At 35.7% G+C, this 13,114-nt stretch overlaps 1 long non-coding RNA gene, 8 other non-coding genes and 1 pseudogene across 10 annotated transcripts in view; all 10 read right to left on the reverse strand.

Annotated features, from left to right (window-relative positions):
• LOC144245556 (uncharacterized) overlaps positions 1-12,340 on the reverse strand; it is a 25,129-nt gene extending 12,789 nt beyond the window's left edge. The window contains exons 1-10 of one of the 2 annotated variants that reach the window (XR_013339299.1): positions 12,301-12,340; positions 11,151-11,222; positions 9,307-9,377; positions 8,518-8,603; positions 7,620-7,675; positions 6,393-6,480; positions 5,598-5,682; positions 3,318-3,394; positions 2,129-2,215; positions 990-1,872 (exon numbers count right to left, since the gene is read on the reverse strand). This is a non-coding gene — a long non-coding RNA (uncharacterized LOC144245556). Of the gene's footprint in view, positions 1-989; positions 1,873-2,128; positions 2,216-3,317; positions 3,395-5,597; positions 5,683-6,392; positions 6,481-7,619; positions 7,676-8,517; positions 8,604-9,306; positions 9,378-11,150; positions 11,223-12,300 lie in introns of those variants that run through there. The other variant, XR_013339298.1, reaches the window with a different exon arrangement.
• Positions 1,720-1,794, reverse strand: LOC144245607 (small nucleolar RNA SNORD113/SNORD114 family). Its single transcript, XR_013339332.1, has one exon. It is a non-coding gene; the product is annotated as a small nucleolar RNA SNORD113/SNORD114 family (small nucleolar RNA).
• On the reverse strand, positions 5,201-5,275 carry LOC144245609 (small nucleolar RNA SNORD113/SNORD114 family). Its single transcript, XR_013339334.1, has one exon. It is a non-coding gene; the product is annotated as a small nucleolar RNA SNORD113/SNORD114 family (small nucleolar RNA).
• Positions 5,976-6,050, reverse strand: LOC144245606 (small nucleolar RNA SNORD113/SNORD114 family). The gene has a single exon (XR_013339331.1). It is a non-coding gene; the product is annotated as a small nucleolar RNA SNORD113/SNORD114 family (small nucleolar RNA).
• On the reverse strand, positions 6,905-6,979 carry LOC144245608 (small nucleolar RNA SNORD113/SNORD114 family). The gene has a single exon (XR_013339333.1). It is a non-coding gene; the product is annotated as a small nucleolar RNA SNORD113/SNORD114 family (small nucleolar RNA).
• Positions 8,129-8,200, reverse strand: LOC144245611 (small nucleolar RNA SNORD113/SNORD114 family). Its single transcript, XR_013339336.1, has one exon. It is a non-coding gene; the product is annotated as a small nucleolar RNA SNORD113/SNORD114 family (small nucleolar RNA).
• Positions 8,905-8,977, reverse strand: LOC144245622 (small nucleolar RNA SNORD113/SNORD114 family). The gene has a single exon (XR_013339345.1). It is a non-coding gene; the product is annotated as a small nucleolar RNA SNORD113/SNORD114 family (small nucleolar RNA).
• Positions 9,867-9,941, reverse strand: LOC144245619 (small nucleolar RNA SNORD113/SNORD114 family). The gene has a single exon (XR_013339342.1). It is a non-coding gene; the product is annotated as a small nucleolar RNA SNORD113/SNORD114 family (small nucleolar RNA).
• Positions 10,775-10,848, reverse strand: LOC144245620 (small nucleolar RNA SNORD113/SNORD114 family). The gene has a single exon (XR_013339343.1). It is a non-coding gene; the product is annotated as a small nucleolar RNA SNORD113/SNORD114 family (small nucleolar RNA).
• On the reverse strand, positions 11,704-11,768 carry LOC144245653 (small nucleolar RNA SNORD113/SNORD114 family; annotated as a pseudogene).
• Positions 12,341-13,114: the final 774 nt, after the last annotated feature.

Below are 13,114 nucleotides of genomic sequence, written 5' to 3' on the forward strand. Positions count from 1 at the left end.
ATGTAGAAACAAATTCTAAAAAAAACTATCTGTCAAAAAAAAAAAAAAAAAAAAATGGATATCACCAAAAAGGCTAGTGCTGGTGAGGATGTGGAGAAAGGGAACCCTTGTGTATTGTTGGTGGGAATGTAATTTGGTACAGCCACTGTGCAAACAGATGGAGGATCCTCAAAAAATTAAAATTAGAACTACCATATGATCTAGTAATTCAATTTCTGGGTATTTATCCGAAGAAAATGAAAACACTAATTCAAAAAGGTATCTGCACCCCCATGTTCACAGCAGCCCTATTTACAATAGCCAAGACATGAAGCAACCTAAGTGTCCATCAATGGATGAGTGAATAAAGAACCGCGGTGTATATGTGTATATGTATATGAATATGTAGATGTATACACATACATACACACAAAAACATAAAATGGAGTATTATTCAGCCATAAAAAAGGAAATCTTGCCATTTTACAGCAACATGGATGGACCTTGAGAGCATCACGCTAAGTGAAATAAGTCAGACATAGCCAAATACCGTATGATCTCTCTTCTGTACATCATCTCAAAGTAAATAAGAAAACAAAAATTATAATTAAAAAAAAAAGTTCATGACCATAGAATGGTCATGCCAGGGGGAGTGGTGGGTGAAATAGGTGAAGGTAGTCAAAAGCACACCGGTGACTGTACTGTCTGTCAGAATTGCTAAGAGAGTCAATCTTAAAAACTTTTCATCACAGAGAAAAAAATGTGTAACAAGGCACGGTGGTGGGTGTTAACCAGACTTGCTGTGGTGGTCACTTCACACATATACAAATATTGAATTACGTTGTACACCTGAAACTAATATTATATGACAATTATTTCCCCAACCAAAGAAGTAGCCATTTTTTTAGCTTTATGAGATGCATAAGCTATTTAGAGTCATAAGAAACTACACAAAACCTACATAAATAAAAATTATTCATGTTTCTTTGGCAAAACAAAATATACTTCTTTATTAACCATCCTCATTGCAGTAAAGGTAGGTTGATCATCATAATGTTTCACAAAGGTTCAACTTGGTCATTGGGCCACAGTTAGTCTTTTTTCTTATATTAAATACTTTGTGAATAATTCCAGTGATACCCTGAACAAACCCTCCAAACCAAGACAAGAAATTTGATGATTACACACATTGGACTTCAGGCTCCCACACAGAGCGCCTGGAACACCTGAACATGGCAGATGCTGAAATCGAGTCAGGTGTTTTCTTTCTGAGAAGCACAAAGCAAAGTAGGTGTAAACAAGACTGAAACATGATCTCGTTCTGCAAAGTCTACGTTACAAGTCAATCATTTGGAAATACATTAATTTAGAATAAGGCTTATCATTTTATTTTTAAAAATGAGTCATCTCATACTTGCTACAGACCCAGAAAAAGAATTTCTCTGTCACTGTTCACTAAAGAGGTGAGGCACATGAACCATTCTTTCTTCCTAATGGGATTTGGTATCTTCAATACATTTGAATAGTTTCTATTGCCTCACCACATATACTAAGAGTACCTATGCCCCCAAATGCTCTACATTTTCACTTTTCAATATTTCTACATTGATTCTTGAATTGATCCATTGATAATAAAAGAATCAAAATTCAAGAAAACTAAGAACACAGTCCCTTTATATGCCTCAAATGAGTCCATAGAATATTCTCAAGCAGAGGTAAGAGACTGTATTTCCTTTTCTGTTGGACCTCAGAGTTCCAGACACGTAGTATTCATCGTCCATGACTCCTACGCCACCAGCCGTCATCACTGGTCCAGATTTCCGTCTCTTCCTCTTCATTCTTTGTATATTATTTCATTAATTGCTGAATTCACTAATACTAATTTTAAAAACCCTAAGATTCACCAAAAAAATGAGTAAGAATGTTGAATATTTCATATCTGTCAAGAGATTCATCTACCATATTGATGTCTCTCCTTAATTAGCCTTAGTCTATCATAAATGGGTTCATAAATATAATGCTCGGTAATACTTCCATATATATCACTGGCCATGGCTGGCCTTTTGCATTATATTCATTCTATTAATAACACAGTAAATACCCCTTTATTTAAAGCCTGTCAAATGAAAACATGAACTTTATTACTCACGTTGGTCTCTGCACACATGGAACACTTGTTCACTCATAGGGATTGTGACCATGAAAGAGTTCTTCAACCAGCTTGAGTGTGTCCATCCTGAGGAATACAAAACAGAGCATGTGATATATGAGACCTAATCTGAAATGATCATTCTTTTCCACATTTCATTTATCCTATCATTTAGGGACTTACAAATGTTATTTCTCTTAACCAAAGGAACAACCTCAAAATTGAGATTGACCTAAAAACTCAAACTCTTCCTTATGAGTTTTTATGAGGTGACCCACACTTGATGCATTTAGTCCTTAAGGGGTATCAGTGTTTTCAATCTTTAGTCATAATGCTTGCCTTACCACATATATTCACAGCTGGACAACACTTTACTCTCTTTTTCTTTATCTATTAATTTATATTTCATTAGTGGTTCTATTATTGATCCATTAATAATAATAAATCTAAATTGATATGATAAAGACCAGAGTAAGAACGTGATCTTTGTATATTTCTGATATCTATCTACAGGAGCATGTCCAAAAGGGGGCTCTGACTAATTATGTCTTGTGTTGGACCTCGGTACTCCAGGGACACATTATTCACCATCTAGATGCATGTGCGACCATTCGCCATCAGTGGCTCTGGTTTGAGTCCCTTTATCTTCATTCATGTCTGCATCGGTATCAAATAAATCATTAATCTGTTAGTAATGATAAACATGTGAATCACAAAATCTAAGAAGATCCTTTCAAATCTCTAAAATCTCTCTATAGAATCGGGGCGCCTGGGTGCCTCAGTCAGTTAAACATCTGACTTTGGCTCAAGTCATGATCTCATGGTTTGTGAGTTCGAGCCTTGCATCGGGCTGTGTGCTGACAGCTCAGACCCCAGAGCCTGCTTCGGATTCTGTGTCTCCCCCTCTCTGCGTTGCTTCTCTTACATATGCTCTGTCTTCCTCTCTCAAAAATAAATAAAACATTAAGAGTTTTTAAAAAATAAAATAAAATCTTTCTGTAGAATCATTTCCCACATAAACTGATTCCATTTCATTAACTGACCTCTTCATTGAATCAGAATCATGTCTTATATCCTATTTCTCACTGGGGCAGAGTTAACGTCTTTAAATTAGGTTCCATAATAAAAATTCAATGTGTACCTTTTAACAATGGCCCGATCTATTATGACCACTTTGACCATTACTCACCTTGGTCTCTTTCCAGCATGGAAGCAACATGACGATCTTGATCAGGGCAGAAGCTAACATCAGCTTGGGGTTCTGTTCTGAAGAGTACCAAGCAGAAAAGGTGGTAACAAGATTGAGACATTCTCTCCATTTATCCATACTTTCCACCATTCATATAGGTGGTCATTTAGTTATTTTTCAAAGTCTGGTAACATTTCCCTCTATAAAATAAGCATCAAACGTCCAACATTTTCAGTTTAATAACTGACTTTTCTTATAAAGATCTCTCGCTTTTTAATCGAGGCAAAATTAGCTATTTAAAGTTAACAAATCATGGATGGGGTGCCTGGGTGGCTCAGTCAGTTTAGTGTCTAACTCTTCATTGTGGCTCAGGTCAAGATCTCACAGTTCATGAGATCAAACCACGTGCCATCGGCGTGGAGCCTGCTTGGGACTTGCTCCCTTGCTCTCTCTGCTCTTCCCCTGCTCACACTCTCTTTCTCTCTCAAAATAAATAAACTTAAATACTACTACTACTAATAATAACAATAAAGTCAACAAAACAATAGCATTTAGTATTTTCACAATATCTTGCACCACCACCTCTACCTAGTTTCAAAGTACTTCCATGACACCACAATAAAATCCCATACTCATTAAGCAATCTCTCCCCACCCCCCCGGTTCCCAGACCCTGGAAACTACCAATCCTTATTCTCTCTCTATGGATTTATGTGTTTGGGACATTTCATATAAATGGAGTCATGCATGAGGTGACCTTCTCTGTCTGCCTTTTAACATTTAGCATAATGTTTTCAAGGCACATGAGCACCGGTGTGGGTCACTACTTCATTTAAAAATCTTTTTTTTATTGGGTATCATTGACACACAACATTATATTAGATTCAGGTGCAGAACATGTGATCCAGCTTCTCTGTACATTATGCTGTGCTTGCCCCGAGGGTAGCCACCGCCTGTCACACACAACACTATGAGAGTTTCATTAACTATTTGCCTTTTCTTCCCATGACCCCATAATGAACTGTTACCGATCACTATCTATATCACCCTTAGTCAAAATACAAAATACGGGCACCTGGGCAGCTCAGTCTGTTAAGTGTCCTACTCTCAATTTTAGCTCAGGTCATGATCTCCTGATTCCTAAGATGGAGCCCCAGAGTCGGGCTCTGCACTGACAGCATGGAGCCTACTTGGGATTCACTCTCTCCCTCTCTGCCCCTCCCTCATTTGTTTTCTCTATCTCCCTCTCTCTTTCTCTCTCTCAAAAATAAATAAATAATAAGTAAAATATGCTGAATCCATTTATTATCCATTCTAACTTACATTAATATTATTTCTATCACTAAATTCTACTTCTGAAACATATTACATGTTACATGTACATGTAATTACATGTACATTATATAACATATTACATGTTAACTAATTAGAATTTAAATAAAAATTTGAGGAGCACCAGGGTGGTTCAGTTTGTTGGGCATCTGACTTTTGAATTCACCTAAGGACATGATCTCATGATTCTTAAGTTCAAGCCCCACATCAGGGTCCACCTGCCTGGGATTCTCTCTATGTCCCTCCCCTCTGCTGCTCACTCATGTGCTTTCTCTCTCTCTCTCTCTCTCTCTCAAAATAAATAAAAAGTAACATAAATAAATAAATAAGAATTTGGAGAAAAAAATGCTATTTCTCCTTATGACATATTTTAGTAATGAACAATATTTTGTCTTGTTCACCTTTATTCATTTATACATTGGTTTATTCTGCCATTGAACTTCTGTAATATTTCCTAAAATTCCTGAATAAGAACAAGGTCCTTGTATACCCTGACACCTGTCTATAGGAATATTCTGAGCAGAGGAAACCGACTAGAAATCTTTGTGTTGGATGGACCTCAGACTTCCAGACACGTAGCAGTCATCGTATATGACTCATACGCCACCAGCTGTCATCACGGGTCCACACTCAGGTCTCCTTTTCTTCATTCTCACTTACATGTGTTTACTGTCAATTTATTAAGCAATTAATAATCATAAAATAAGCCTCTGGGAATCACAAAAACTCAAGGACAAGATCCTTCAGTATCCTTAGCATCTGTCTGTTGAATCTCTATACTTATTTCACTAATGATCCTCACTATGGACAATACTGGTTAGTTAACATGTTTCGTGTCAACACCATATTTACCATTGAGCTGTGTCTGGACTTCCTTGAATTTTTAATATGACACTGAGTATACTACACAAACCACCTAAAGCAGGCGGAGAACCTGACTGACACTCACATTGGTCTTCATCCTCTTACACAAAGGGGCATCCATGAGGCACCCAATCATGGCCAAACACCTAAATAAGTTCAAGTGTATCCATCTGAGGAATACAAAGAAGAACAGATAATAACAAGACTGAGATACTCTCTATTGATCCACACATCCTACCTACATTCAGTGAGTCATTTAGGAACACAGTGAATTGGGATCATATTAATTCTTTTTCTCTTTAAAAAATGAACAATATCAATCCTAATACTAAGAATAAAAACTTTGGCTGTTTTTCATGGTCTATATATCATTCTCAGCCAAAGAGTAAGACATGTGAACCATTTACATTTCTTAATGAACTGCAGTGTTTTCTATAGAGGCAATAGATTGTCTTTCTTTGTGTTGGACCTCAGAGTTTCAGACACGTAATAGTCATCATCCATGATTCATACGCCACCAACTATCATCATTGGTCCAGATCTGTGCCTCCTTCCTTCTCATTCTCATCTACATCAGTTCCCTGACCAATCCATGAATTCATTAATATTAGCTCTTAAAACTCCCTGAGTCACAAAAACCCAAGAATAAGAGCAATGAATACTCTGTATCTGCCTATAGGATGATCTGCCACACTGCTATATCTCTCACATGAATGCTCATCAAAGTTCCATATGTGGATTAATACATGTCACGTAGCAGATAAATCCCATATTTATCATTCATGATGGCTGGCATTTCTTATTATATTTTACACTTTTAAGAATACAGTGAACACCTGAAAATATATTCTCAAAGACATGAACTTTAACTCGTACTCACGTTGGCCTCTATGCTCATTAGACACGGAGGCAACCAGAGTGTGTGGCCATGAGACGTGCTTCAACCCAACTGCAGTCATGTACCTATTCTGAGGAGTACAGAGCAGAGAAGATGATAAAAGACATGGAGGCCTTCTCTTAACTGATCTTGTTTTCCTCATTTCATTTACTCAATCATAAAGGTATTTATTATTTTTCCTAATCTATACACACATGTAAGCATACGTGTAAATGTAATGTTATGATACTTAAAAAAAGAAGTAACACCCTTGATCCATTTATCTCTTAACCTCCATCAGTTTCGTTGGTTTATATGAATAGTAGTTCCTGCCTCACCACATATACATCCATGGTTGAGAAGACTTCTTCTATGGTTTTATTTGGTTATATATTTATTGATTGGTTCTATCATTGATCCATTCATTTACATTAATAACATAGAAATTCATGAATCCCTGATTACTAGAGTTACACCCTTGTATATTCTTAATATCAATCCATAGGATCATCGTCTTGGACCTCAGACTTCCAGACACGTAGCAGTCATCGTATGCGACTCATACGCCACCAGCTGTCATCATTGGTCCACGCTTGGATCTCTTTTTCTTTATTGTCATACACATTTTTTAAAAATTAATTCATCAATTCACTATGGTAATTAAATAACTAACTCTGAATCACAAAAGCCCAAGGACAAGGGCCTTTGGTATCCTTACCATTTTTCTGTAGAGTCATTGCCTCATTGAAATGATTCTAAAGAAAAAATGATAAGGATACCCATTAATCTCCCATAATCTCCCATTAATCATCCTCATTGTTGAAAAGGTAGATGAATCAACATCATATTTCATACATTTCCGATTTCAAGACTGGATCATGGGTGGTCTTTTCTCTTATATTCAATACTTGTTTTTTTTTGTTTTTTTTTAATTTTTTTTTTAATGTTTTATTTATTTCTAGGAGAGAGAGAGAGACAGCGTGAGCAGGGGAGAGTCAGAGAGAGAGGGAGTCACAGACTGAAACAGGCTCCAGGCTCTGAGCTGGCAGTCAGCACAGAGCCCGACGCGGGGCTCGAACCCACGAATCGCGAGAACATGACCTAAGCGAAAGTCGGACGCTTAACCGACTAAGCCACCCAGGCGCCCCTTCAATACTTGTTTTTAAATATTACAGAGAATCCCCTTAAGAAACTACCCAAAGTGTAATGAAAACACTGACTATTACTCACGTTGGGTTTCCATGTTCCTACAGGCATACAATTTAAACCACCTTGGGTGAGTCATTCTAAAAAGTAGAAAGCAGAGTAGATAATAACATGATTGATATATTTTCTCTATTGATCCTTGTGTCTATATTTCATTTCCCAGTAATAATGCTGTGTATTAATTTGGGATAATATGCATTTTACTTTTTCTTAAGAAAAACATTGAGCTTTCCATTAACTCAGAACAAGAATACTGGCCATTGTTTATACTGTCTATAACATTCTTACCTAGAGGTAACACCTTTGAACTATTTCTCTTACTCTTGCCTAACTATATGTTTCATCACTGTACAATGCTTTACCCCCCTCGTCTATTTTATATAAACATTATATTGATTCTTTTGTTGATTCACGTATTATAATAGAATCAAAATAAATGAGCACAAAGACCCCAGAACAAGATCCTTGTGAAACCTTAAATCTGTCTATAGGATCATTTCTAACAGAGGTGATAAACTAGATTTCTTTTTATATTGGACCTCAGAGTTCCAGACACGTAATCATCATCAGTGAGTCATACGCCACCAGCCGTCATCATTGGTCCACCCCTGGCCTTTTTCCTCACTTTTATCTACCTTTGTTTATTAATTAACTCACCAATTTATCTGATAGTAATAAAATAAACACCTATAAGCAAAAACAAAAACAAAAAAACCTAGGCTACAGGCCTTGAACAGTCCTACATCCGTCCATAGAATCAACGTATATTCTTGATTAATCACCCTCAAAGTTTCACATGGGGATTAATCAAAGAATAATGCAATACAATATCAACTCCATATTTCCCAATGGACCATGGGTGGCTTTCTTTTATTATATTTCATACTTTTCAAATACAGAGTGTATACCCATAAAAACTCACATTTTTTTCTATACACCAAACACTGAGACAAGCAGACACCTTCTGACCATGGAACAGTCCTTAAATTAGCTCCAGCTCCATCCATTCTGAGAAGTGCAAAACAGAAGGTGATATTAAAAATAAACAAAAAAACTTAGACCTTATCTTCATCACCTTGATTTCCACATTTCATTGACTCAACCACCTAGGTATTTCTTAATTTTCATATTTTACAATACTTCACTTATTCATATTTATTTGTATTGGATTATTGACTCTTTCACTTCTCTATACTAAAAGAATCAAAATCCATGAACACAAGGAACAAGAACATCATCCTTGTCTGTTACTAACACCTATCAATATGGTCACTTGAAACAGAGAGTAAAGAATAGATTTCTTATTTTGTTGGACCTCAGAGTTCCCGACACGTAGTATTCATCGTCCATGACTCCTACGCCACAAGGTCATCATTGGTCCAGAACTGGCCCTCTTTTTCTTCACTCACTTCTACATTTATTAATGATTATCAATAAATTAATAACTATAAAATAAATATCTATGAGTCAAATATTCTTGAAAATAAGACCCGTAAGTATCCCTAACATCCGTCCATAGAATCATTGCTGCCTCCTTGAATATATATTTCATTAATCATCTACAATGTTGCAAACACTGGTTAATCAATATAATGTTTCATGTCAATTCCCTATTTATCATGGGGCTGGCCTTTTTTATTATATTTAAATATTTTTAATATGACAGTCAACATGTTAAATAAACCACCAAAAATAAGAACTTTGTACTCACACTGATCTCCATCCCCTACATATAGAGCTCATAACCATGGAGGATGCTTTCATCACCTCGGAGTGCCCACTCTGAGAAGTATAAAGCAGACAGAACGGGAAGAAAAACAACAAAAGCTGAGACACAATATCTCCAACTCTCTATGCAATCCTTGCACTTAACTTTTTATTTAGTGGGCACTTTAGGTATTAATTACTTGGGGATAATATGTATTAATATTTCTCTTAAGATCGTGAACGTCAAATTTGCCACCGAGCCAGAATAAGAACCATGACTGTTACTTGTACTTTTTGTATAATCATTAGCCAAAGAAATAACGCCTTTGAACCATATTAATAGATTCTCTTACTTCATGACACATTTTTATAATTCAACAATCTTTTACTTATTCATATTTATTTATATTTGTTTATTGGCTAGTTAGAATTTTAATATATCCAATAATAATAATAGAATTGGAATCCATAAGCACAAAGGCCAAGAACATGATCCTTGTATACTCTTAACATCTGTCTATAGGATCATTTCTGAAAGAGGCAGTAGACTAGATCTCCTATGTGTTGGACCTCAGAGTTCCAGACACGTATCATTCATCATGCGTGATTCATACGGCACCAGCCTTCATCATCGATCCAAGTTTGGGCCTCTTCTTCTTCATTGCCATCAATATTTATTAATTAATTTACCAATTCCCTGGTGATAATAGAAGAAATACCTATGAACTAAAAAAAAGAACACAAGAATAATGGCCCTAAATAGCCTTCCATTCGCCTATATAATCATTTATCGCATGAGTATATTTCTTATATTAATTATCTTCAATGTTGTGTATATGGTTTATCAANTATTAAACCAGTGAATATTTTTTCTAAAAAGTAACCAAACTAAAAGCCCTGTGACCATTACTCACATTAGTCTGTGTCCCTAACAATGGAGACTACCACAGAGAATCAGCCTAACTGTATCCATCCTGAGGAGTACAAAGCAGGAGAAAGGATTTTAAAAATTGAAACACTCTCTCCATTTAGCCTTGCTTTCACATTTACTTCACTCATTCATTTGATTATTGTTTTTTCATAATATGTACACATTCTCCTTTTAAAAACATGCACAACCTCGCCCACGAGACTGGTCCGTGAGAACAGAAGTGACCATGATTAATCAGTGCCTGTACGATCCTTGCACAGAGGTAACATGGTTGGTCCATTTAATTCTTAATGGACTTCTGTGATTTCAATTCATATTAATAGTATTTCTTGCTTCACTACTTTTTTTTTGGAGTTTAACAATGCTTCTTTTCATATTTACTGATGTATATATTTCTTTATGGTTCTATCATTGATCCATTTATAAATATGAAATCAAAACTATGTACATGTAGAAAAAGAGAAGAACAAAATCTGTGTTCTCCTTACATCTGTCCATAGAATTATTTCCAACAGAAGGCACACACTAGATTTCTAATTTGTTGGACCTCAGAGTTTCAGACACGTAATATTCATCATCCATGATTCATACATCACCAGTGGTCATCATGGTCCAGAACTGACTCTCTACTTCTCCACTCGTTTCTACTTTTGCTTATTGATTAATTCCTCATTTCATTAATAATTAATTAAATAACTCTGGATCAAAAAAACTTAAGAATAATGCTTTTAAGGATCTGTAATAGCTGTCTACGGGATCATTTACCACATTGATTATATCTCTCATTAATCATTCCTAATTTTGGCATCGTTAACACACTGTTCATGGCGATGCCATATATACACTGAGCCATGGTTGGCCATCTTAGATCCTTTAAAAACCACCCAGGCCAAGACAAAGACTTTGGCCGCACTCACATTAGTCTCTGCTCCTAGGCAACAGACAGCTCATGACCATGGAGATGCTTCGACTGGCCTGGAGTATCCATTCTAAGAGTACAAAACAGATGAGAAAGAAACTGAAATATTCTCTCCATTTATCTTTGTATGCCTCCTTTCATTTCACTTGTCATTTAGGTATGCATTAAATAACATACAACATTGAACAAGGCCCTGACCAAACAAGAAATTGGGCTATTGTGTTCTATCTTTGGCTAAGGTTAATATATACACTGTGCATATATTAACCTTAGCCAAAGATAGAACACCTTTAGGACATTTATTTCTTAATGGAATTCAGTGTTTTTAATAGATAAATAGTATTTCTGACCTCAACATACATTTTCATAATTGGACAATGCTTTATTTCCTTGCTTTAGTTATGGGCTTGTTTGATTCTTTTTGTTGATCCCTTTACAATAATAGAATCAAATTCCGTGAACACAAACTAAGAACAAGAACCTTAAATATTCTTGACATCTGTCTATTGGATCATTTCCAGTAGAAGGTATAAACCAGATTTCATATCATGCTGGACCTCAGAGTTCCAGTTACATAGCATCCATCATGCAGGACTCATACTCTACCCATCATCCAGGACTGGCCTTCATTATGTTCAATCTTATGTGCATGTCTTAACGATTAATTCATCAATCCCCACATAATAATAAAATGCCTAAAGGTCATGTCAACTTGAGACAAGATCCTTTAATATCTCTAACATTGCTGTGTAGAATTACAGCCCCCTGATATCCCTGATGTACATCCTTCGCTAGTTTTCTACAATGTTTCCTGTATAGATTAATATAATAGTTCACATTAACCCCATTTTACTATTTCACTGTGACCAAACTATGCCTCTGTAAATAAAGAAGTTTGAAATCAACTGTGATTCAAAATTCAAATTGAATAATATGTTTTCCATTCATTAATTGAATAATTAACTGTGGAAATGAATAAAATAGTTTTGTGTTCTTCTCCTTAATTGACCACAGATGTGCTGAACTGGCCCACACATGACCTTAATTCATTTTATTAGTATATGTAGCCATTTATTGCCTTTAAATAATGGAGTTCACACCTATGACAAACCACCAAACCAAAAGCAATTACCTTGGCTGTTACTTACACAAGTTTCTATACTCCACAATTGATTCACTGTGCATCCATTCTGTAGAGTATAAAGCAAATATAAAAAAAAAAAGGTTCAATTATGTAGATGATGGATGGACCGATAGATATAGAACAGTCTAGATTGTGATATCTTAATTGAGTGCAAGTCAACAATAAATGATTAGAAATAAGCCTTAGTGCTCCTTATGTATTAAAACATTGAAGAGAATATTTATTGCTTGATTGATTCAAGCATTAAATCTAACTGATGTAATGAACACCTTTGAAACCAACACCAGATAAAAAAATAAAAAATGAACCACAACAACCACTCCTATCTGTTTATATGTCCCCTCCTCAGCCAGGCAAGAGCTCTGTCTTCCTTCTAAATGAATCTTGCTTGGAAAGAACTGAATCCTAGATTCAGCCACATTTTCAGCAATTGCCTATGCTTCTCTCACCTTCCTACAGGTAACGTACGAACATAGTTACATATGGAGTCGCTTATCTTCTGCTGTTTTAAAGAAACTGCACCAAGCCAGAAAAAGAAAGTCAATCTAAGCATAGTCACCATTCCCATCATCTAAGAGGATGAGTCTTACTTTCTTTATCTGGAGAGTACTTGTGTGGAACTGGATTAATCACTGTCCTTGTTTCAGAACATACACTCCTCAGGGCCCATGCTTTGTCCTCTTTCAAATAATTGATTAAAATATTTACTTGTTCTTTTATTCATTTATAATAATATCATTAATATTTGTGACTCCACAGAAACAAGACGATATTAATGCCTGTCCATATGCTCTTTAGGCACAGAAAAAAGATCAGAT

Source organism: Crocuta crocuta, unplaced genomic scaffold (assembly GCF_008692635.1).
Source record: "Crocuta crocuta isolate KB4526 unplaced genomic scaffold, BGI_CrCroc_1.0 scaffold299, whole genome shotgun sequence".
Lineage (NCBI taxonomy): Eukaryota > Metazoa > Chordata > Mammalia > Carnivora > Hyaenidae > Crocuta > Crocuta crocuta.